Below are 22,387 nucleotides of genomic sequence, written 5' to 3'. Positions count from 1 at the left end.
TGTTTATCATGAAAACATGACCACTTTCTTTCTTTTTTTCCCTAGGTGACAGCATTAGCAAAGTGTCAGACTGAATTTCTAACACAATCCTCAGCTGAGCAGTCCACTCAGTAGTACACAACTGTATTACTAGTTATAAGTTCCAGCCAGATAGATGTTTTGTGGTTTGTAATATAGCAAATATCACTTATATGTCTTAAGTATTTAAAAGCTCTGGTACCATATAGGGTAAATTAAAATTCCACTTCAAAAATGTTAGCACTTCTTATTGTGTATGAACTTCAGTATGTCTACTTCTGTAGCATCTGTCTATAAAATCTTTGGAGTTTTAAAAGAGATGAGTTTCTAATCTTAAAAACAAATATAAAATAATAGGAACATTCTTTGCAAAGCATGCTTAGAAAAAGATGTGGGTTTTAGGGTAAGCACCCTCATAAGAAGTAACCAATAGAAGCAAATGAGACTTGGTTGATACCAAGCTACTGGCTGCTTTCAGAAAGTTACTGACCAGAACCTGCTATGATTAGTGGTGAAAAAGCAGTTTGAGCTAGGGAAATAAACAGCGTTGCTGGGCATTTTCTTATTTACTTATGGCTGATTGTCTGATTCTTTTTTATTTTATTATTATTATTATTATTATTATTATTATTTTATTTTATTTTTTTTACCATTGCTAATTAGTGACCATTATCTAGCAGTACATTGTGCTGGGAAACTTAATTCAGCCAGATTTAGGAAGTAATGAGACCAGGAACCCAATGTATACCAATCATTCTGTGAAGCAGGAGACTGGAAGGCTGAGGATGGTTAGCAGTCTCCCTTGTGGCTCATGTCTGTTCAAGTATGGATTAGTACAAGTATCTATAGTTAGATTATAACTGTGAACTTTCAAAGAATAATGCAAATAATTATTTCTAAGCAGTGATTCCAAATAGAAGTAGGAATGGCTTGCTTGAAGTCATCGTGAAACTCTTTTCTGGGAATTAGTCAAGGCAAGACTAGGCAAGGAGTTATGTGGAAGCCCCTGCCAAGAATGACAGAACTTTACTAGAAGTGAACCGCATGGCCCAGGATCCTTTTTCCAGCTCATCATATCTCTGCTCTTACCATATTCTACACGTGTTATGTGGGTTGTTAAGTTTTGCAAAGGGTTTCTCTTTGCATTACAGTTCTCCTTTCTATGGTGCATGGGAGGAAAACAAAGCACCTAGTATGTTGCTGCAAAAATAGGGGGCTTTCCAATCAACAAGGCATGGGATGATCCTTCTGGCCCTTGTAATTTGACTTGTTCCTTCAGTGCCCTGGCATAGGATAGCAATCAAACTCTGCCTTCTTACCTTCAGAAATGGGAGCCAGTGCTTATTTTATTTTATTTTTTTACTCTCCATTACCATCAGCTGCAAAATTAGATACTGCATCTGATATACACCCGGGCAAACACATTGGAGAGCAAAATGAACTGTGGCCTTTCAGCACCTTGCCCTTCTTTGGAACACAGTGAAGTAAACACAGTCGTTAAAGACTCAGCACCATTGCCACATAGTGAACCTTTACTTACTGTTCCCACCTATTGTTATTTGAAAGATCCCATTTCCTGTTTTGAGTAACTGTTGCCAATGGACAGGATTCAGATCTCATTCACATGAGTGTAACTCTAGTAGCTTAGGAATATCAGTGGGGGAAAGGAAATAAAAAGCAAGGGACAGATGAAGTAATGCTGAGTTTCGACTGAAGTACTCTGGGTTCAGTTCCAGTCTGTGTCAAAACTTAGCCCATGTCATGGGAAGTTGTGAATTGTTGTGTAAGACCTGACAGTAACCCATCAATATAGTCACATTATTTTCATTATTGCTATTGTGTTCTAGTCTGATGGCAGTAATACGGAGATGTACTCCGTAAGTATCTGAGATGAATGAGTATATGCTTATCCATGTATAAACACGTAATGTCTAGTTAATGGTTGGTTCATAGAAACTTCTTGGCTTCTCTCTATGAGACTGTAAAATTGTAAGAAATATATAAACGGCTGTGAAAAAAGAGAGTTTATATATCAGCCTAGTAAGAATTAAAAAATAGCAACCTGAAAAAAACAGCCCTTGCTCAGGGGAGAAAGGATTTATTGTCTGAATGCTATAATGAGGAATCAGAAACACAGAGGTAATTGGAGGATCACACCCACAAAGATACCTCTCAGCTCTCAGTCACCTTTCTCTGCAGGGAAATTTATTGGAAATACAAATGCCTATAAAATGTCACGAATCTTTGGCTAGTATTATCTCTGGGTCTCAGTTCCCTAACAATACAAAGAGGATACTGCTTTCTTTCTTCAGTCTATGCCAAATGTAAGCTTTGGCCCAAAATCACAAATAGAGATTATGGCAGAGCCAAGAAATGAACTCAGATCTTCTGAGTCCTAATCCAAGCTTGTTATCATAAGCTCATCTTTCATTTGCTTTTGAATAACAACCAAAGCGTTAACCCTATTCCTATACGTTTACAACCTGATGGAGTTCTTATCTATGGTGGTCATTTCATTTCCTGCTGGCAATTTCACAAGCTTTTCAAAGCTTCCCCTCCACCCCCCTAGTTCTTTCTTTCTTTCTTTCTTTCTTTCTTTCTTTCTTTCTTTCTTTCTTTCTTTCTTTCTTTCTTTCTTTCTTTCTTTCTTTCTTTCTTTCTTTCTTTCTTTCTTTCTTTCTTTCTTTCTTTCTTTCTTTCTTTCTTTCTTTCTTTCTTTCTTTCTTTCTTTCTTTCTTTCTTTCTTTCTTTCTTTCTTTCTTTCTTTCTTTCTTTCTTTCTTTCTTTCTTTCTTTCTTTCTTTCTTTCTTTCTTTCTTTCTTTCTTTCTTTCTTTCTTTCTTTCTTTCTTTCTTTCTTTCTTTCTTTCTTTCTTTCTTTTTCTTTTTTTTCTTTTTTTTTTTTTTTCCAGGAGATAAGCCGTTTCCTTCAAGATATCACCAGGAAAGCTAGCCCGTCTTATTTGGAAATGAATGCTATGTGATTTTTACCTGGTGGTGGAGTCACCTATTAGCATTTTTTAATTACATGGTCTTCTTTGTCTTCTTTTCCCACTTTTTCTGCCTAATCCTTTTCCCTGAAAAATTTGCAGACCTTTTTTAGAGATTTCGTAAATGATTATTGCCAAATATAATATTTTGCTTTAAATGAGCACATTTAGAGTTCAAATGCTCCAGGCTACTTGCTGTTTTCAAGGGGCAAACAATTAAGTTAATATGCATGCATAAAAGCCAAAATCCTTATTTCTCCTGCATTATACAAAATTAATTTGTGTGAGGATTTTTTAATCTCATTTGGCATTAATTTTAAATCATGAATTTCAGACTCATGATGGAAATAAAGAATCAGATTTTCTGCAACAAACAACATTGCCTTGTTGCTTCAACTTGAGGCAGAAAGTCCTTAATCAGGTGATCTTTTCGGTAACAGCTGACTCAATATAAAATCACTCTTTCATTTTAAAGAATGCCGATGGTTCGAGAAAAAAATAATGTTTTGAGATAATTTTACCTAAAAGGATTACATTATTTAAGAAAAAGTACTGTCTCATTTTAAATTATTAAGAATGTCTTCCCTGCTTTTTTTTTTTTAGGGGGGGTGGGGTGCGGGTGTTGTCCACCTAATACATCAACATGAATTTGGAAATGCTTTGATCCAAAACATTACACCCATGAAGTGAATTATCTACCTATACAGAAAATGTGTGTTACTCCAGTGGAGCAAAACATTTATACACTGATAACCCAAACTGTGTGGTCATCAAGGGAATTGAAATGTAATGTCTTCAGAGGCTAGGAAAAAGGGTTTTTTACTTATATAGTTATTATGCATTCTTTATGTTTTAAAAACACCTAAAGGCCACAGTAATACTGAATCCTATTGAACTACATGTGTCAGGAGCACAGCAAATAATAGACCCTGTCCTAAAAAGCTTAGTTAAGCATAGCTTTAATTAAGGCTGATGGGTCCCTTTCCAAGAGCCTGAATATTTCAAGATAGTGTGTTAATTATGACTGCACCTTTGTCCCTTTAATCAATAGCTGATGGCTGGGATATCATTACAGGCAACAATGTAATATGACAGCTTCCCAGGATTAAGAGGTGTACAAACTTGGCTAAATTATGTAGCAGTGGGAATGAAAAGGAGGAGCGGGAAGGCACTGTCTACTGAAAAGATGGGGGCGTTGTGTGTCACTGGCTATATGAGTGCTTAGATGTTGATGAGAACATCTAGACTCATTATTTGGAAGCCTCATGGTACTGGCCAATCTGTACAGATAGATGTATCCAAACAGGAAAATTCTTGCATGGTTTCAAAAAAGACAAAAGTAAGTGGGTAAGTAAGTAAATAAATAAATAAAAGAAGCCTTGGTACTCCTGGTTTACAGACTAGGAGGTCTGGAAATTTGACTATGCAGAGATTAACACTGCAGTGAGATTCTTCAGTGGAACTGTTTCCTGTTAACTGACATGTGGTATCTGTGTCCAGATCAACAGATGGTTTTTGCTTTGCAGTGACTCATTATTGCTACATGGTGGGAATGTCCTCTGAAGTACAAGCTTTGGGTGTTTCTATCCTTTGCTTTTTGTGTTGTTGCTTGGCCCAAAGATTTTCAGAATTGCTCACTAGCTTTTTTTTCCTGGTGCTAGTAGTGTTAGTTTTTAGCTATGTAGGCAGCAACTCTGGAAAAGGCCATGTTTCTTTTAGAGAGATTATCTCATAATTTGAAAGATGATATGCCTCAACATGATTGCAAGGGAAAGAAGTCATAGAAGAAATAGATGGTCAGAACATCATGGAAAGCTGCATGGAAAGAGTTGAACAAAACTGTTAAATCTCTTAAGGTGACTTTTTTTTTGAAGGATGGTAAAATAAGTTCTTATCTGAGTGTTTAAAGCCCCCTGCACACAATGGTGCTTGTATACAGATAGTTAAAATGCCATCAGTTCCCTGCATCCACAGGCTCAGGATATGTGACATCTCTGTACATCTGTTAAGTATTACACAGTGCTGTAGATTCTGCTTTGCAGATTAAAATGACATAAAAATTGAAAAATTCAAAAAGATGCACTTAAATATAAAATAGCTCTTTTTTTTTTTTTTGGAAATAGAAATGCTTCTTGCTCAAGTAAAATTTCTTTTAAGCCAGTTGCTTTCGATCTTCCCAGATCCCTGTGGAATGAAAAGATGAGTCTTGTGGCATGCTTGGAAGGTTAATGAATGTGGACACTGGATACAGTCTCAGGGTGAAAGATATCTTGCTGAAAATGTGTTATGGAAAGATTTTAAAAGAGAGGGCATAGCCTGAGCACTTGTGTGACTTATGACAATGGTTCTACTTGGAGAAAAGACTTTTTTTGTTTGTTTGTTTTTGTTAGCTACTGCCTACGTCACTGAAAGATAGTACTGTGAATATAAGTCACATGTAAGTATTTCCTGCAAACGCTATGTTCAGGTGTAAAAAGCTTGATTCATTAAATCCCACATTACAAGACAGCTGCATTCAGCACTAAGCCCAGCGGGGCTGTGGATGCTCCCTCTCTGAAAGCATTCAAGGCCAGGCTGGATGGGGCTTTGAGCAACATGGTCTAGAGGGAGGTGTCCCTGCATATCGCAGTGAGATTGGAACTAGATGATCTTAAAGGTCAGACCGTTCTATGATTCTATGATAATAGCTCTCATGTCTGAACAATTATTGGTGTACCTTCACATAGGAAAACCAGCATTACTAGCTTAGTTTGTATATTGCCAAATATCAATCAGGATAAATGTTTTCACTCATCTAATCAAGGAGAGAGGTCTTCACCACAACTGTTATTTAACCCCCAGAGTGCACGCCATGGTCTAAATTGTGCCCTGTAAGACAGCCTTTCTAGTCAAAGTGTCACCCAAAGCAGAATCCATTCCACTCCATTCAGTTATTTCCTATAGTGTTTTAGCATTGCTTTATTTATTTTTTTCAAGCTTGTCACACATCCACATATCCGTCATTCACACTTCAGTCTTGATACGGTATGTAGAATGTTCATTCTCACACACTCGGACAGAGTTGAATAAATACACGATATATGTAATTCCTCTCTCCATCATAATCTCAGTGGATGTTCTCCTATTTCAGTACAATTGCAATAGTACAGACCACTTATATAAAATCTCTGGAGCAACAATCACTTTGTGAAATGACCTTTCTTGTGAAATTTCAATATGATGGCAACATTTAACCCGATATGTAATTATTTTTAAAATTCCCTCTTTCTCTAGTGCCTCAAAAGTTCTGCTTGTGCCTAACTACAACTGATGCTCGCACAACTGTAAAACATATAACGATATTTAGTTTTAATTTTAAGACTTTTTTTTTTTTTATCCTGTAGGCATGTGAATAGGTCAAAATCTGAGTTCTATGAGAAAAATAGGCTCTTGCTGCCTTTTTATGTTTGAAAAAAAAAAAATAATCCTAAAGCTGCAACCAAAGTGACTTTCACTGACTCAAAAATTGGAAGTCCAAACTCCAAAACATTTATATGACAGTGTTATTTTTAAAATAATGGCTTTTAAAATAGTACAAGGAATTTTAAGAAGCCTGATAAATAATATTTAAGATCTAACTTATGTGTTGGGTGCCGTTTTTCTATTACATATTGTCATGGTTTTATCATCATGCTAGATATTTTACTGCAGTTCTTCTGAAATCCTTGGATATTTTTTGAGATTGTATTAGGATCTCAATCAAATTAAAAATACAGAGTTATGATCCTTCTGCTAGCTCCCATAGAAACTCCTCCGGTGTCTAATTTAGATTTCATTAGGCTAACGTGATATCATTAATTAGACATTTCACTGATAAGAGAATAGATTTTCTCTTATCAATAGATTTTCTCAAGAGAACTGTGACAGATCTAATTTTTCTGGACTTCATGAAAATATTTGAACTGATATTTCCATTCCTGACCTTGGCACAATAAATAGGAAAGAAGTAATGAAATATAATGATGGTTTGATGGTGGGAGATATTGCCAATACAGAGATGAATTGTACTGTAATATCACAGAAAAAGGAATGGCCCTGTGGGCTGGAGTAATGTCAGTGGAAAGAAAAAATAATACGAAATTTGGGATCGTGCACTTGCGTACCAACACCGAGAATTGATTTTGCACTGCAGGAGGTCATCAGTTATCTTGACAAAAGAACAAACTGGCCATTTAACCACTGATGATGAGATCACCTGATCATGAGATCACCTGGCTCACTGAAGGACTTTCAGCCAGTAGCAAGACAGTAAATGAGATCATGGGATGCAGTAGGAATTTCCAGGAATAGATGCTAATTTTCAGAGTCCTCAGTTGAATCACATCTGGATTATTGTACTTAGCTGTGTTGCATCGTGTTTAGGAAATAGGTTGCCTGCAAAAGACTGCAGAGAAGCAAGACACATGATGTAGAGTAAGTCTGCTGGAAGACACAGAAAGTAAAAAAAAAACCAAAAAAACGCTCATTTAACCAAAAGAGGACCACCTGAGAGGGCATATATTTATTCTGTGAATGATTTGAGTAAAAAAAAATAACAAAAAAACAAAACAAACAACAAAAAACAATAAAACCACAAACAACATTTGAAGAGAACCATTTAACAAAAACAGCACAGGCAAAATAAGAGATTATAGAAAGACACGGACTGGATATTCTGCTGTTTTAGGGTTTTGTTTTTTATTGAGAACAAAGATATATATGAAGTCTTGCAATAGGAACTGTGGACCAGAAGTCCTATTAATTATTACAGAGAATTAAGAGTGGCCTTACTGGATAAAGCCAATGGTCTATCAAGCTCCAAATTCTCCCTCCAACAATAATAAAATTTATACAGAAATGAGAGAAGTTCAAGTTCAGATCTTGTGGAAAGATGTACTAGATTCTCATCGTCCTTTCAAAATTTACAGAGACAAAAATTTGGTGGCAATAGTTTAAAGTAGGGGACTGTGTAAGCCTAGCCACTTTCTGCAATCAGTTGCCTTTTAATTCTCCTACCATTTTCTTAGTGGTTTTAGATGCTGTATCTGTGCCTTACAAATTCTCTATACAGACCTGTTGTTCTCCCTTATTTATTCAATTAAGTTTTACTGACAGTTGTCTTTTGTCTATGATGATAGGGGTTTAGACACTGTTTGTGGATATGTCCTTTCCAAACATCACCTGTTCTTAGCTGTGACACCTACACCTACTGGACTCCTGTGATTGCTTATGTCACTCTTTGCATAATAAAAATTCTCAGATATGTGACCTTTTACTGTTAAGATATGTTTAGACTGTTAAGAGCGAAACATTGTGTATCTGTAGCATAGAAACTAGTTTTCTGATTATTATATCACATTCTTAAGTCATCGAGCAATATCTGAAACAAATATGTATTCACTCACTTTTGAAGATTCATAGCAGACATATTTCAGGCTTTAAACAGGCTTTTGCCTTTTGAAGTGAACACTTCACTAGAAGTGTTAGTAAAATTCTCAATTTCAAGTTCTGTTAAAAAGCAATGACCAGTGATGACTGTTCTGCATTTGCATATTATACAGCACAGAACAGGAAGAGGAGTTTTAAGTAGTTTATAGGATTGCTGTTTAAAAGACTGTCAAGATTGTCCTTGCAGACTTACAGACAGTGGGGCTGAAGGTAGATCTGAGCTGGCACTTAGTCACCTCCAACACACCTTAATTTTCAGACTCTTGTGGGAGTCTATCTCTGTCTGGCATGTTGTCTTTGACAGGACTACTGGTGTGTTAAGGGTGATTGTTCTGCATCATCACTGGCATTTTAACTTTACCTGCCAGGTGTCCTTGGATGTCACATTTCCTGTGATAATTTGTGTTTATTCAGCATTACTTTTAAAGCTATGACTCTCACTATTTGTGTGCTTAATTTAGTCATAGAGAACTCAGGAACCATCTAGTCTCTCTGGGAACTCCCAAATACTTGTTCAAAAGTTGATCTCCTCTCAGCTCCTTTCCCCTCCCCTCTCCCTTCCCATTCCTTCCCCTCTCTTCTCCCTCCTCTTCTCTTCCCCCATCCCCACCCCCCCCTCCCTCCTTTCCCCTCATATCTCCCCTCCCCTTCCCTCCTTTCTTCTTGTCCCCATTCATTCTTTTATTTGTTTAACTATTCCTAAATAAGATTCACTTCTCTCTTTGGTCTGTAATATATCACTTTCCTCAAACTGAAACCACGAAAACTTTGATAAATAAGCAGAAAGGTTATTCACTTTCACTTTCTTTAAGTATCTTTTCTTCCAGTTGTTTTAACAAGAAGTATATTGAATTTATCAAACTGTTTCACAACAGACATTTATTAGGATTATAGTACCTAGTCCACAGCCCTTTACACTTCAGAACTGCAAACATGTCACTCCTGTTAAGAGCTATGTATGATGACTAATGACTGTTTTATGGCTAAAAGGAAAAAAGTTTAAAGTGCAGAGCAAGAAACAGACAACTTAGAAGTGCCAAGGGAACAGGAAAGCCTGTTTCATAAATGTTATCATTTTGTAGCATTGATTAAACATTAACAATATGTAGTGTTAAGTTTAGAATTCATGAAAAAATACTACAATGCTACTTTTTACCTTGAAGTACTTGAATTAATAGAACTTCAAGTTAAATAAATATGCCTCCTTCTCTACATTCTGAAAGGAACATATTAAATGAAGATAACTGTACTGGAATAATATACACTATTAAAGTATTATTAGTCATGTTTCTATGGAAGATTGCACTGTTACTGTCAACAGAGTTTAAATCAACAGTATATCTCAAGTCATTCTTACTTCTATAACCGTCACTTGATCTGCAGAACTCCTGCATTTCTGATTTCCTTCAACCTTCAGCAATTTTCACTATTCCAAGTGTGATTTAAGTGAAGGATCTTTGAGATTTACTTCATTGAGTCCCAGAAGAGCACTTGATTGATACAAAATTTTGGATTTACCTACAAATAAGTCCTATATTTGGAAGAAATTATGACCTTTTCTAGATATATCCAACCTCAGATCAGAGTCACATCAGGAACTGAGGCAAGGGAAGATTTCAGCTAAATATCATATGCACTTTTTTGTTAGAGAGTCTCATAAACCCTGCATGTAAACTGAGAGGGATCAAGACAGTTTCTGAGTTTTCAGTATTCAACAGTGCAACCTAGTTGCGTGCTGACTTCATAGTAGTACCAGAATGCCCTATATTAGTCTGATTTGGCTAGGAAAATAGCCTTGGCAAATGGATTAAAGAAGGAAGCTCAATACTACAGAAAGTCCTACTTAGAATGTTCAAGAATTGGAAAATACTGTAGGTGCAGTGGAAGGTGAGCTCCTACTAGCATCACATGAAGTAGATTACTTGCTTAAAAGGGTTGCCTTATGACCTTTATTGCTGTGGAAGTCACTTAGGAAGGCAAGACTTCTGCACACATAAATCTAGGAAAACAGTCAGGTATTGTAAATGCCCTGAAAGAAATACAAAAATATTTGTTGAATCACAGAACTGTGTGGATTGACAAGGTTCAGCTGGAGCAGGTTGCACAAGCCCATGTTCTTTTGAGTTCTGTATATCTCTGCAGATGGAGACTCCAAAATCTCTATGAGAAATCTGTGCCAGTCTTTGACTACCCTTAGAGTGAAAAAGTGTTCAGATTGAATTTGATATTCTTTACTTTGTGCCTATTGCCTCCTGTCCTGTCAGTGTCCGCTACTTACAAGAGCCTGGCTCCCTCTTCGTTGCCTGTCGTCAGGTATGTATACAAATTGATGAGGTCCCTCTGAGCCTTCAGTTTTCCAGGTTGAAAAATGACAGCTCTCTCAGCATATCTTCTCTTAAAGATGCTCCTTTACACCAGTCATCTTCACGACCCTGAAATCCAAATGCAAAAAAAATCTACATGGCTTGGCAAGACTCCCATAAGATCTCTAAGAGGTCACATATCCCATACAACTTCACTGTAAAATATAGTTATATATTCAAAAAATGAAAGAAAAACACCAACAAAAAAAAAAACAAACAGTGAGGATAAATACAGAGGAAGAGCACAATCTTTGTAAAAACATTTAAGAAATGCATCTTCACAGGACGCATATGCTTGAAATGCCTTGAAGGTTTTATAGTTACAAAATACAGTGAAATCTTCAGGCAAATGGAGAACATTAGGAAACACGTAATTTCACTACAGTTAGATTAGGATATACTCTCATTATGGTTCATTTTCTCTATTCATTTTTGTGATTCATAAGGCTTCGTTTTTCTCCCCTCCTGGCTACTACTTCAGTGGCTGTGTTAGATCACTTTTAGGATGGGTTTTGAAGATATCTTTCTGAAACACTTTTTGATCATAGTCTCTGTGTCTTTCTTTAGTTTCAGGAACATTTTTCCTATCCACTGTTTTATTTTACACAGTTTCTGTGCAATTTCTGTATTTTTTTTCCCGTTATTTTAAATGTTGTAATACATAGTAAGAAGAAAAAAATACCAGAAAATAATTTAATGCTCTGTATGTGCCTTTGATACACATATTCCACCAAAAGCTTGTGCATTTTATAGGGAATTCATTTTGTATGCCTAAAATTTATTTTTAGAATATTTAATTTGAGAACTTGAGTCTATTAAAATGCATTACAGCAGCATCACAAATGTTTCCTACTGGAAAAATACTCGTCCTTTTGAAAATTCCAGCTTTACAATTCATGAATATTGTTAGTTACTTCTGTACCTCATACTAATACCCTGCCCCTCAAAAATTTAAGCCATTTATCTGAAAAACCGCAAATGCCTTCTACATCCCTAGATTCTTGGGTCAGTCCAGCCATAGATGAAGCTGAGAGCTGCAGGAAGTAGAAAGCAGGATAGGAATTTATCTGTTCCTGGCAATTGCTTCTCCCAATTGAACATGCTAAACCAGAGCTCTGGATCTCTACTTTAAGAAATATAACATCAGGGTTTTAACTTGTCTGTTCCAAGATGGAGGCTTTGTGTATGATGGGGACCCATTAAAATACAAACACTTTTGAAAAGAACACATGCAAATGGAGGATTTATAATCGTAAAACTGACATGGTGCCAATGGAAGATGGAAATATATTTGTGCATGTTGAATGTAACACAGAGGAAGCTGACATCAAACATTCATATATTAAGATCTGGTCCCAGAAAAAAAAACAAAAAACAAAAAAACAAAACCACATTGGTTTTGGAATAGCAAAATGTGGATTATAAGAAATATAAGTTCCTTTTATGAAACTTTAAGTGTTGAAACACTGAGGACTTGTGTTTTCCAATCCATCTGAACAAATATAAGATACATATAAAATTAACGTGTGTATATGTGTGTTCATTTACGAAATTGCAATTCTGGAGCAGAAAGTATTGTCAGACAATTGCAGTCATGCACTGCAATCTCTTTTTTGATAAGAGACCAGATACAGAATAGGAAGTTCTGCAGCGGAGCTGAAATTATGTTCATATTTTATTCAATGGTTACACATTTGGACAAAGAAATGTGGCTTCTCAAATTTAGTGCTGAGCTATGAATAGATTGTGAGCCTTTGTCAAGATGACTATCTAGTTAAAATCACCTGATGTATAATGTTGCTCAGCAAGGACTGCTACTGAAGTGCAACCCATGTTAGCAGTTAAACCCTGAAACAAAATGGTAGAAATACTTTTCTTAACATGCCAGGCTACTTTAAAAGTGTTAGGGTCTGATTGTCAGTGTATTAAACAGGTACAGCATTTAAGTTACTTGAGCTTCCTCCATGTGAAATCACAGAAGCAGTGCTCTGAGTTGTTTTTGGCAGATGGTGGAACAAGATAACTGTTTTTTTTCCCTCTAGAAGACATAAATAATATTTGCAAAAGCACAGAAAACCATGTTGCTTTAGCAGCAAAATTACAAAATCTGTTTTAATGGGCTGGAATTATAAAATACTGCTTGTGTCACAAGGAAGATAACAGTGAAATAATGTGGGGTTCTGAGGTTTCTTAGGATATGTTACATTTAACACTGGCTTGTAAATTCTTAGTCACTGCAATGGCTTTTCAAAGAAGTTTAATTTTTTGCATATTTAAAAAAAAAAAAAAAGTGTTTTGATGTCAAAATAGAATGCTTGAGGCCTTATTGTGTTCTTGCAGTGCCTGATGCGGGGAAATTGTCTGGAGTTTTATTTTAATACCTAAAATTAGGTTTTGGTCACAGCATGGAGGCAACAGATAAACACTGTTGCTTGAGAGTTTTTAAGATATCCATGAGAACCTTCTCTTTTTTTGCTTGCTCCATGCCCATGATAAAAGGCTGGCATTGTTATTTATGTTATTTCTATGTTTTCATGGGACATCTGAGTCATTATGATGTGGATTATTATACTTCCTTGGTATTTTAAAAATACAAAACTGACAAAGAATCAGGAAAATATTAGGAAGATGACAAAATCCTGTTCTAAGTGTGCTGCAGCTGGTGGCATGCTTACTCCTTATCATCACAGGGATAAATGTAAGTTGGTTTGAACAACTAGTTTCTTTGGTATAACATTTATGTGGCTATGATCTATGCTAAAAGCTATCTGAAGCAAAAATGAGTAACACCAGTGTTGCATTAATAGAGAAACTATCCAATCTCCACAGAGTTATGTGAACTTATATGTAATGCAAATGATATACACAATATCTAACAGTACAGAATCTGGGAAGGAAAAAAACTGTAATAGGTGAGACTGGATGCCAAATCTTGGGAGATTTTTTCTTTTCTTAACGCTGATTTTTAGTGAAACAACATCACATCATATGCTTTTTATAAATAACTGATGCATGCAGTATGCCGTTATATCAAGGCACATATTTGCTTCGGCTGTAATGTCTGTGTGAAGTAGTTTTGCTTTGGCTGTAATGATGACATCAGTCATAAATAATTGTCATGGAAAGTTACCCGTCTGAGCACAAATCTCCTCACTCATCTTCACTCTCGTGGTAATAATGTAACTGGCAATACTCACCCATGTGGGAGAATTCCTGCCTGAGGGGGAGGAATTTTGTACAAACAGCACATTAAGAGGGTTAACAGGACAAGAAGTTTCCAGATGCTTTAAATTAAACCAAGTAGTTATTCCTAACCATAAATGTTTAACTCCACTCCCTCAGCGAATCACTGTCAAAATAGATATTTATTTTCAAACAAAACCAGTTGCCTTGTGAAACTGTTGGTTGGTTAGGGGAAAAAAAAATGACCTAATGCTTCTGAATAAAATATCTGATCTCTTGTTGCCAAGGCTGAGTCACTTCCTGTTACAATAACAAGACTGTCATCAGCAAACTTCTCTTGCCACGGTTTGCCAGCGTATGCATGGCTTTATTTGTCCATGTTGTTAGAAAGTTAGTGTTGAAAAACACACCGTACTAAATTTGGAGACACAGCGTTGTAGTAGCATGTTAGTGCTGGATCTCAGTTTCTCTTATTCCTGATAGTATGATCTATTGGTGCAACATGATCATATCCACCCAGCTGTGTACAGTTATGCTGTAATTCTATCAAGGGATTCTGGACGCAGCATAATGCATTAGTATCAGCGTGGCTTTCTCAACTGGAATTTGCAGGATCACAGTCAGCTGTTTCTTATTTACAGGAATAAGATTTGAAAAACATCCGGAAGTTCATTCCTTTTGTCACCTAGTAGATATCCTCCAGTGTTTTCTCAACTGTGGTAGCTCTTAAAGCTGTGTTGCAGTCATCTCCCAAACTGTTCAGCCCGCTGTGGTTTCAGTCATCCTTCTGTGTTCAGGCAGGGCTGGCATGGGGGTAGAGGTTGGCTTTTACACAACAGGTGTTAAATTCCCGGGCAAAGTAAACTGACAAAATCCCTTTCTTCCATTAGAGCAACTAGAAAATAAAAGCACAATCCAGTGTTCACTTTCAGTACTAGTCTTGTTCCCCACCCCCCTCTGCCCCCAAGTCTGAAGGGTTGCTATCTGGGAGTGGTGTCTGGTACGCCAGTGCTCAGGATGACGGTCAGACCTGTATGTGAATCCTAACCCTGACTCATACTCTGTGACTCACCCTGTGCCTATGGATAAGAATGGGGGGTTGGGATGGGGAGGGCTGGGGGAGTGGGGGGGGGAAAGGGGAGGGGGGGCTTAAACCTCTTTTCATGTTTCAGTCCCTGTTTTGTGTTTTTGTTTTTGTTTTTGTTTTTTTCCTATATATATATATATATATATATAGTGCCTCCATTTCACTCCCAAAAAGGAGAAATGATAAAACTTGTAAATTCACTGGGTATGCACAGATGTGCAGCTCTTTTTACACAGAGATCTCTCATCCTTTTGGATAAACAAAAGTCTGGTCTGCCTGGGTTCTGGTTTTAACTCTGTTTACTGTGATTAATATCCTTCCTGCAGGATCATTTATGCTAGTTCTTCCCAAGAGCCATGTGGCGGGTAGTCCTGGGCACCTGGCATCTCTTATGCCTCAGTTCTTCAACCACATCCAGAGGAGTCCAGATGAATGGAAGTATCTGAGAGCAGCTGTTCAGAAGAGGAAGGGCATCATGCTGCTCCCAAGTGTGTCAATTTGGGCATCCTTTTCTGCCACTCCAACTTTCAAAATCAAATTGTTATAATCGAGATGCAGAACAAGGATCCTACTAGGGGCCAGCCAAGCTTAATCTACAGTTCTCTTCCTTCCGTATTTGGCAAATAAATAAATAAATAAATAAAAAGGAAGAAAAAGAAATGAAAATATATATACACTTTTTTTTTTTTTTTTAAATTCCTTTTTCTCTTTCTTGCTAGCTTAAACAGCAAAACAGAAAACACAAGTTGACATGTTTAAGTTGATCATGATGAATCTGAGGATAAGTTGCTATGCTCTGTTCTCTGATAAACAGTGGCATTATTGTGCTGTCCTGGATAAAGTCACTGATTATACTGTTTGGGCCATGAAAGCAAAATGTGTTGCAAGCATTTGGGTGTCTGTAACGAAGCAGTTGTAAATGCTGTGGTTGGTGTCTAAGCAGCTGTTGAGGTCACTGTCAGAATTTCACCATTGCAAAGGATCTATCATGAGTTATTCCATTGTTTCAGGATGGAAAAGAACAGTTGTTTGTATACATTTCTTTTTTTCCTAAAACAGAACAAATGTTGGCTGTTAGCTGCGTTTGCAGTGTTCCAAGCTATATCAGTGGAAAAGATTTTATTTGTCTGAGATCTCCCTTGTCTTCAGTGTAACGTGTCCGACGCTGAGAGTATCACTGTTGCATAAAGCTTCATTTTTCAGGTTTTGCTGCTGCGTACCCTGAACATTAATTCTACTGTGGGCAACTTTCCCCATACATGCACTGATTCACTCCCAGAATATATCTGTAAATAAAATCAAGCCCTAAATTTGGATATTAAGAATCTCATGCATTTCTTAAGAACACATATCATTTTAATATTGGATTCAAGCCTCTTAGGTCTGTCTTACAGCCTGACATGGATAAATTTTGATTACTGAAGTGAGAACAGCACAGTTTTGCCACTAGCAAATTACATTGAAGGCAACAGGTCAGCTACTGATTGCCTGAAAATCCTAATCCTTGTGGGTGAAACTATGGTGTAAGACCTTTGGCACTCAAACCTCCTGCCTTGATCTATTTCAGGGAACGGTGAGTTCTCAGTTACAGGGAGTGGGAAGATGATGTCATTGAAAAGCTATTGCCCTGCTTTGATACTAGTAAATGTGCTCAAAGTTCTCTGGGGACCTCTAAGGACTGGAAAATAAAAAACAAAAAACAAAACAAAACAAAACAAAAAAAACAACAAAAAACAAAAAACAACCCTTGCTATCACAGTTGCTGTGGGATAGAGGTAATTTTTCTGTCTTTTTCTCAAAATTTCTTTACCAGTGTTTTTAGCTAGAATGAAAGTGAAGGGCATGTTGAAAAATGTCTGTATTTGCACTCTTGATGAAAATGTCTTGAAACTGAAGCTGGATGCATTTTTATATCACAAATGGAAACAAATACAGGAACAAAAAATGACAGATGTGTGTGTGTGCGCGTGTGAGTGTACACGTAGAGGGGTGAGACAGGATGAAACCCTTTGCAAAACAAAGAAGTAGGTGCCAATGTTGATGTTCTCAGGCATGCTTTTCACTAGTGACTGTGATAACTTATTAACAATCGAAACCTGGAGGCCCAATTCCTCATTCTTCTTTTCAACACGTACAGCTAGAAGGAAACAGAGTGAAAGGTTCTGGCAAGATGCCCATCCTACTTCTCGGATAAGGGAGGGTTGAGTGATGCAACATCATGACTCTTCTCACATCTTGCCTATAACATGGGGAAGTGAGCGATCACTTAGCTTTTTCAAGCCTGCCAGCTCTGCTGGGCTTTGTCTTGCTTGTTCTGGTGACAGGCAGCCTCACACTATCGCTAGCCATGGTCTCCCAGGGCCAAGCTGTGCCTTGGGGACACATGAAGTCTGATATATGTTTGTGTCTGAGATCTGTTTCTGGCCTGTGTTACTGTAGCAAGATCATAAAAATATTAAGTCTGGGAAAGGCTTCTAAGATCATCTAGTTCAACTATCCACCTTCCATCAATAGTACCCACTAAACCATATCCATAAGTACCACTTTTACAGGTTTCTTGAACACCTCCAGGGACAGTGACCACCACCTCTTAGGCTAGCCTGATCCAGTGCTTGACCACTCTTTTGGATAAGAAGTTTTTCCTACTATCCAACATGAAATCTTGATCCACAGAGCCAGAGTGTGTGCCAGTGGCACTCATAAACCTTTAAGTTGCCTCCCACTTCTCCATCTCAAAATTATGAATGCAGCTTTTTGAGTTTTAGGACCTACTTGTTGTGAGTTTTCTTCCCATCCTGAAGCACAAGTTTGGTTTGTTTAGTCTGGCTTGGGGTTCTCTGCAATTTTCCATGAGGTTTTGAGCAGGACACAAGTATCACAAGACTCCTGATAACATCATAGAAGCGTACAACACCAGTGCTTGACAGAGCTCTGAAGATTCAGCCTTTTTCTAGAAATAATATTCTAAAAACATGGAAATAAACCATTTCAGAACAATCTTGTAAAATATTTTACTTTAATTTTTTGCTCTTTTTTTTTTTTTTTTTTTTTTTTTTTTTTTGTTCTTTACAGAAGATCTTCATCAGGCAATCTAAATGTGATTAGTACAGCCAAATGATCACTCCCATGTCACTTGATCTGTGACATGACTCAGTGAGAGAAGGGAGAAGGGAAGAACGGAACATTTAGTTTCATGTGCAAAAGTTTAAAAATGTGATAAGGATGTTTGGAACCTATTTTAAAACTCTCCCTAGTACTCACAGTCAGCTTAGTGCAACAGGGTAGCTGAAAACAAGTAATGTTTAGTAATAGCCATTGGTGCACAGCAGCCACCGGTGATGTCACCAGTGACATCTCACACCTATCACTTGCTCAGCCGCAGCCTGAGACAGCTGGAGCTGTGCAACCAGCAGCACCGCGGGGCACTGAGTCAGAGGTGAAATGCCAGCACAAGGGAAGGGTTGCTGGTTTCGCTGGCTGAAATACCAGTCTTGTTACGCATTTATTGTAGTTACACAGCAAGGCAACAAAGACAGAGCCAGGGAATAAACTGCAGAACTACATTGACGGGAAGAGACAGTATTCAAACATGATAAGGAGTACAGTGGTGATAAAAAGGCAGTAAAGCTGTCTGATATATGTAGTGGCTGATATGATATTGGGCATTAAGAAGGGCATTTTATTTCCTTAAATGCAGTGTTTTGCTTTTTTCTTTCTTTTTTTTTTTTTTCTTTTTTTTTCCCCCTATGCTACATTTCATATGTACCTCTGGAAATCTGCAGCTGCTCTGTGTCATAGTAGCAGGATGAAAGCAATGCATATGGGCAGTACTTACTGAAACATACATCTTGGGCATGCAGCTAAGCTCATGGACATGCGGCGCATGCATGAACACAGTCCTTAAAGTCAGGGATATGCATCAGTGCCTACAATAGCAGCACTTTGTTTTGATTGACTCCCACCACTTCCCAGGAATGAAATATATTATTACTGTTGGCCTAATATGGAGATTAAATATATCACCCCTTGCTCTTGGAAGCTGAGGAAACTGTCATTTTGTACTTTTTTTCTTATTAAAAGACGGAATTAGTTCTGAAAATAGAAAAATATAATATATTACATATATTATTTGTTGTGCATATTTTTTTAAATTCTGTTTCTTTTACTTTGTATGATTCTTTTATTTTTCTTAGAACTAATTCTGAGTAACCTTCCCTGGCACCATTTAATGAGTAAAAAAAGCAGCAGAATTTTTTATTTTTCTATTTTTTTTCTAATTATTTATTTTATTTTTTTTTTCAAAACGAGATCTGTCTTGGAAAAGCCCTACAAAATGACCACATTTTGATGAAGTCTGGGAATACTGGTTTTCTTATTTCTAATTTTGAGGGGAGAAAGCTTCAATTAATTTAAAAATAAAGCCAACTGTGGATCTACTTAGCAATACCAGAAAGCCAATAATGCTATCTAATATTTCTGATGAATGCATTTTATAATTTTTGGTCACCAACCATCATGTCAGATGAATTTATTAGCTTTAAATTAACTAAATATAAATGTTATGTAAGCCTCTCATTTAATAGAATAGAATCAGAGAACCATAGAATCATTAAATCACAGAAGTCCTCGAGTTGGAAGGGACCTTAAAGATCACCTAGTTCCAGCCCCCTGCTGTAGACAGGGTTGTCTCCCAGCAGCTCAGGCTGGCCTAGGCCCCATCCAGGCAGGTACTGAACATCTCTAGAGATGGGATACCCACAGCTTCTCTGGGCAGCTGTGCCACTGCCTCACTGCTTTCTGAGGAAAGAAATCATTCTATTATCTGAATCTTCCCTTTTTTAGTATAAAACCCTTCCCCATGTCCTATCAGTATGAGGCTATGAAAAGTCAATCTTCATTATGTTCATAAGTTCCCTTTAAATATAGAAAATGCCTTGTTAAGAAGTAAAGGAGAAGAAGAGCAAGTTTCAGAAGGTATGGAAGGAAGCTTCAAGGAATTGTGGAGTTGCTTCTGGTGGATTTCCTAGATTCAGTTGTCAGCATCATTGTTACAAATATACTAGCAAACGCAGGACAGAATAACACCCTCACAGTAGCAGGCTCAACATCGTATTTGCAAGCTGAGTGTCAGAGGTTGATGACTGCTGAAATCAAGCACTGGTTCTACAGAACACAGATCAATAGGTAGGATGGTTTCTACCTTTTAGTAGATTCATTGCTTTTTCAATTTCTGCTAACCTAATTGAAGTTGAAAATGCTCTGAAGTACAGTGCGTCTTGTAGAATTAAACTTCAAACCCTTCCTGAGGATACTGAAGTAACCTGCTATCATAACTGTGCATTATTCACCATGATCTGTATGAAGTAAAAATATTCCTGCTTTGAAAGTTGGTCTGTATGGAGATTTTCTGAAAGTGGAGATTGGATAATGAGACAGTTGGGCTAGCCAGTGACTTGAAATGTTTCATTTATGGCTTGATTAGACCATGATTTAATGAGATACTGTACTACATGGAAACACATCATCTTAGTCATTTAGCACCAACAGAAATCTGAATGTTTCATTTCAGCAGTGTCTTTCCACTTTTGAAACGTAAGAAAATTTTAAAAAATTTAAAAAAAAGAAAAAAGAGAAAAGAAAAAAGAGAGACTGTGGCATAATTTAAGAAGAAAGTTTCATTCCAACTATAGTAGGCAATCACAAAGAAAACCATTCTGAGACTGCCCACTTCTTTGCTTCTCTTTTCATTCCTATAGACTATTCGTTAGTCCTTCTGAGGTTTTATTATACTGTACAGAATGTGCTTAGAATTTAAGATGTGTAAGGGAAAAGCAGACAAAAGAATAATCTCATGTTTCCATTCAATATTGTCTAGGAGATTTTGTGGCCACTGAATTTCATCGTTACAGGATATCTTAAGGTGACATTACTTTTTTTTTTTTTTTTTTTTTTTTTTTTTTTAATATTCTCTTTCACAGGGCTTCCAGAGGAGAGGAAGCTCTAGAGCACTGACAAGTGCCAGTGGATTTTCTTTGTTGAATGGTCTCTAAACATCCAAAAGCTTTACTAAATGGTCCCAGAGTTGTAGACCATCTGAGGTACTGTTACAGTGTTTTAGGTTTACCTCCATTTACAATCATTTACAATGGCTTTGCGCCAAATAGATTCCAGTTGAACCCAGTGGCCCAAAGAACTGAAGTAACCTTACTGGTAGGCTTTTTAGTATACAGTTCCCATATGCATTTTCACTTGTGAACAAAGTGTGATGCCATATGGAAAGGCTCGCATTCATTTCTTGGCTTTCATTTAATTGTGTAAACTGAAACAGGAGTCAGAATAAAAAAGGATATATTAAGAATACATTATGTCATGCTGAGATTAGGTTAATTATTTAACATCTGGCAAAAGCATATGGATTCTTAGTGAACAGTAGAATCCATTCAGTCAGCACCTTGATAAGCTCCATGTGTCCTTCACTGGCTCAGATGCCTTCCTGGAGTCCCTGTGTATCTGCTTCCCACTTCCTCTGAAGACTGGCTAGGCAGCACGTCAAGACAGTTTAAAGTGATTGTCTTCCACTGCCTGCAAGGCTTTGGTAATTTGCAAGTGTGAATGATGTATGCTGGCAGATAGCTTCTTACTGTGTGGCCCACTTATCCGGCAATTTAACTTCTTACTGAGTAGCTTGGGTAGGTTTGATGTTGTGTATGCATCCTTGGATGGCAGTTCTCAAAGGCATTTTTACTGAGATATGGCCACTCCGCGCTAACAGTGCCTGTTAAAGCATTGTGCTAGTTTCTGGGTTGGTGTGGCGGCCACACAGAATGTTCTTCATGGCTGCACACATGGCTTGCGATTTGCTGGCATAAATTGTAATCTTCCTGAACCAGTCTACAGTAAGTTGTCCCTATGTTACTGCGATGTTAAAATTTATTTCATACTATGGGAGACATTTTTCACTTAACACGGGTGCAACACAGCCATCTTGAACTTGTTTCAAGAGGAATTCCCTGAGGTCACATTTGAAGCTCTTATAATTATTCTAAAAGAAATACTTTTAAATGTGAATGACTAATTATTTGTATTTCTGTGATCCCCCATGTCTGTGCTGGATTTTCCATGGACTTTAGTTTTTTAGCAGCTTTTTTAAAGTGCCAGTAGAGTGGGTAGAAAACATGTAAGATTATGTTGTATTAGTGGAAAAGGCCTCAGTCCTGCTTTATTTTGCATTCATATGAGAGAAAAAATACAGAACTCACAGAGTTTAAGGTATCAAAAATCT

This window comes from Coturnix japonica, chromosome 2, assembly GCF_054131305.1.
Source record: "Coturnix japonica strain WE chromosome 2, WE-NBRP24, whole genome shotgun sequence".
Lineage (NCBI taxonomy): Eukaryota > Metazoa > Chordata > Aves > Galliformes > Phasianidae > Coturnix > Coturnix japonica.
This window is presented reverse-complemented; position numbering follows the sequence as displayed.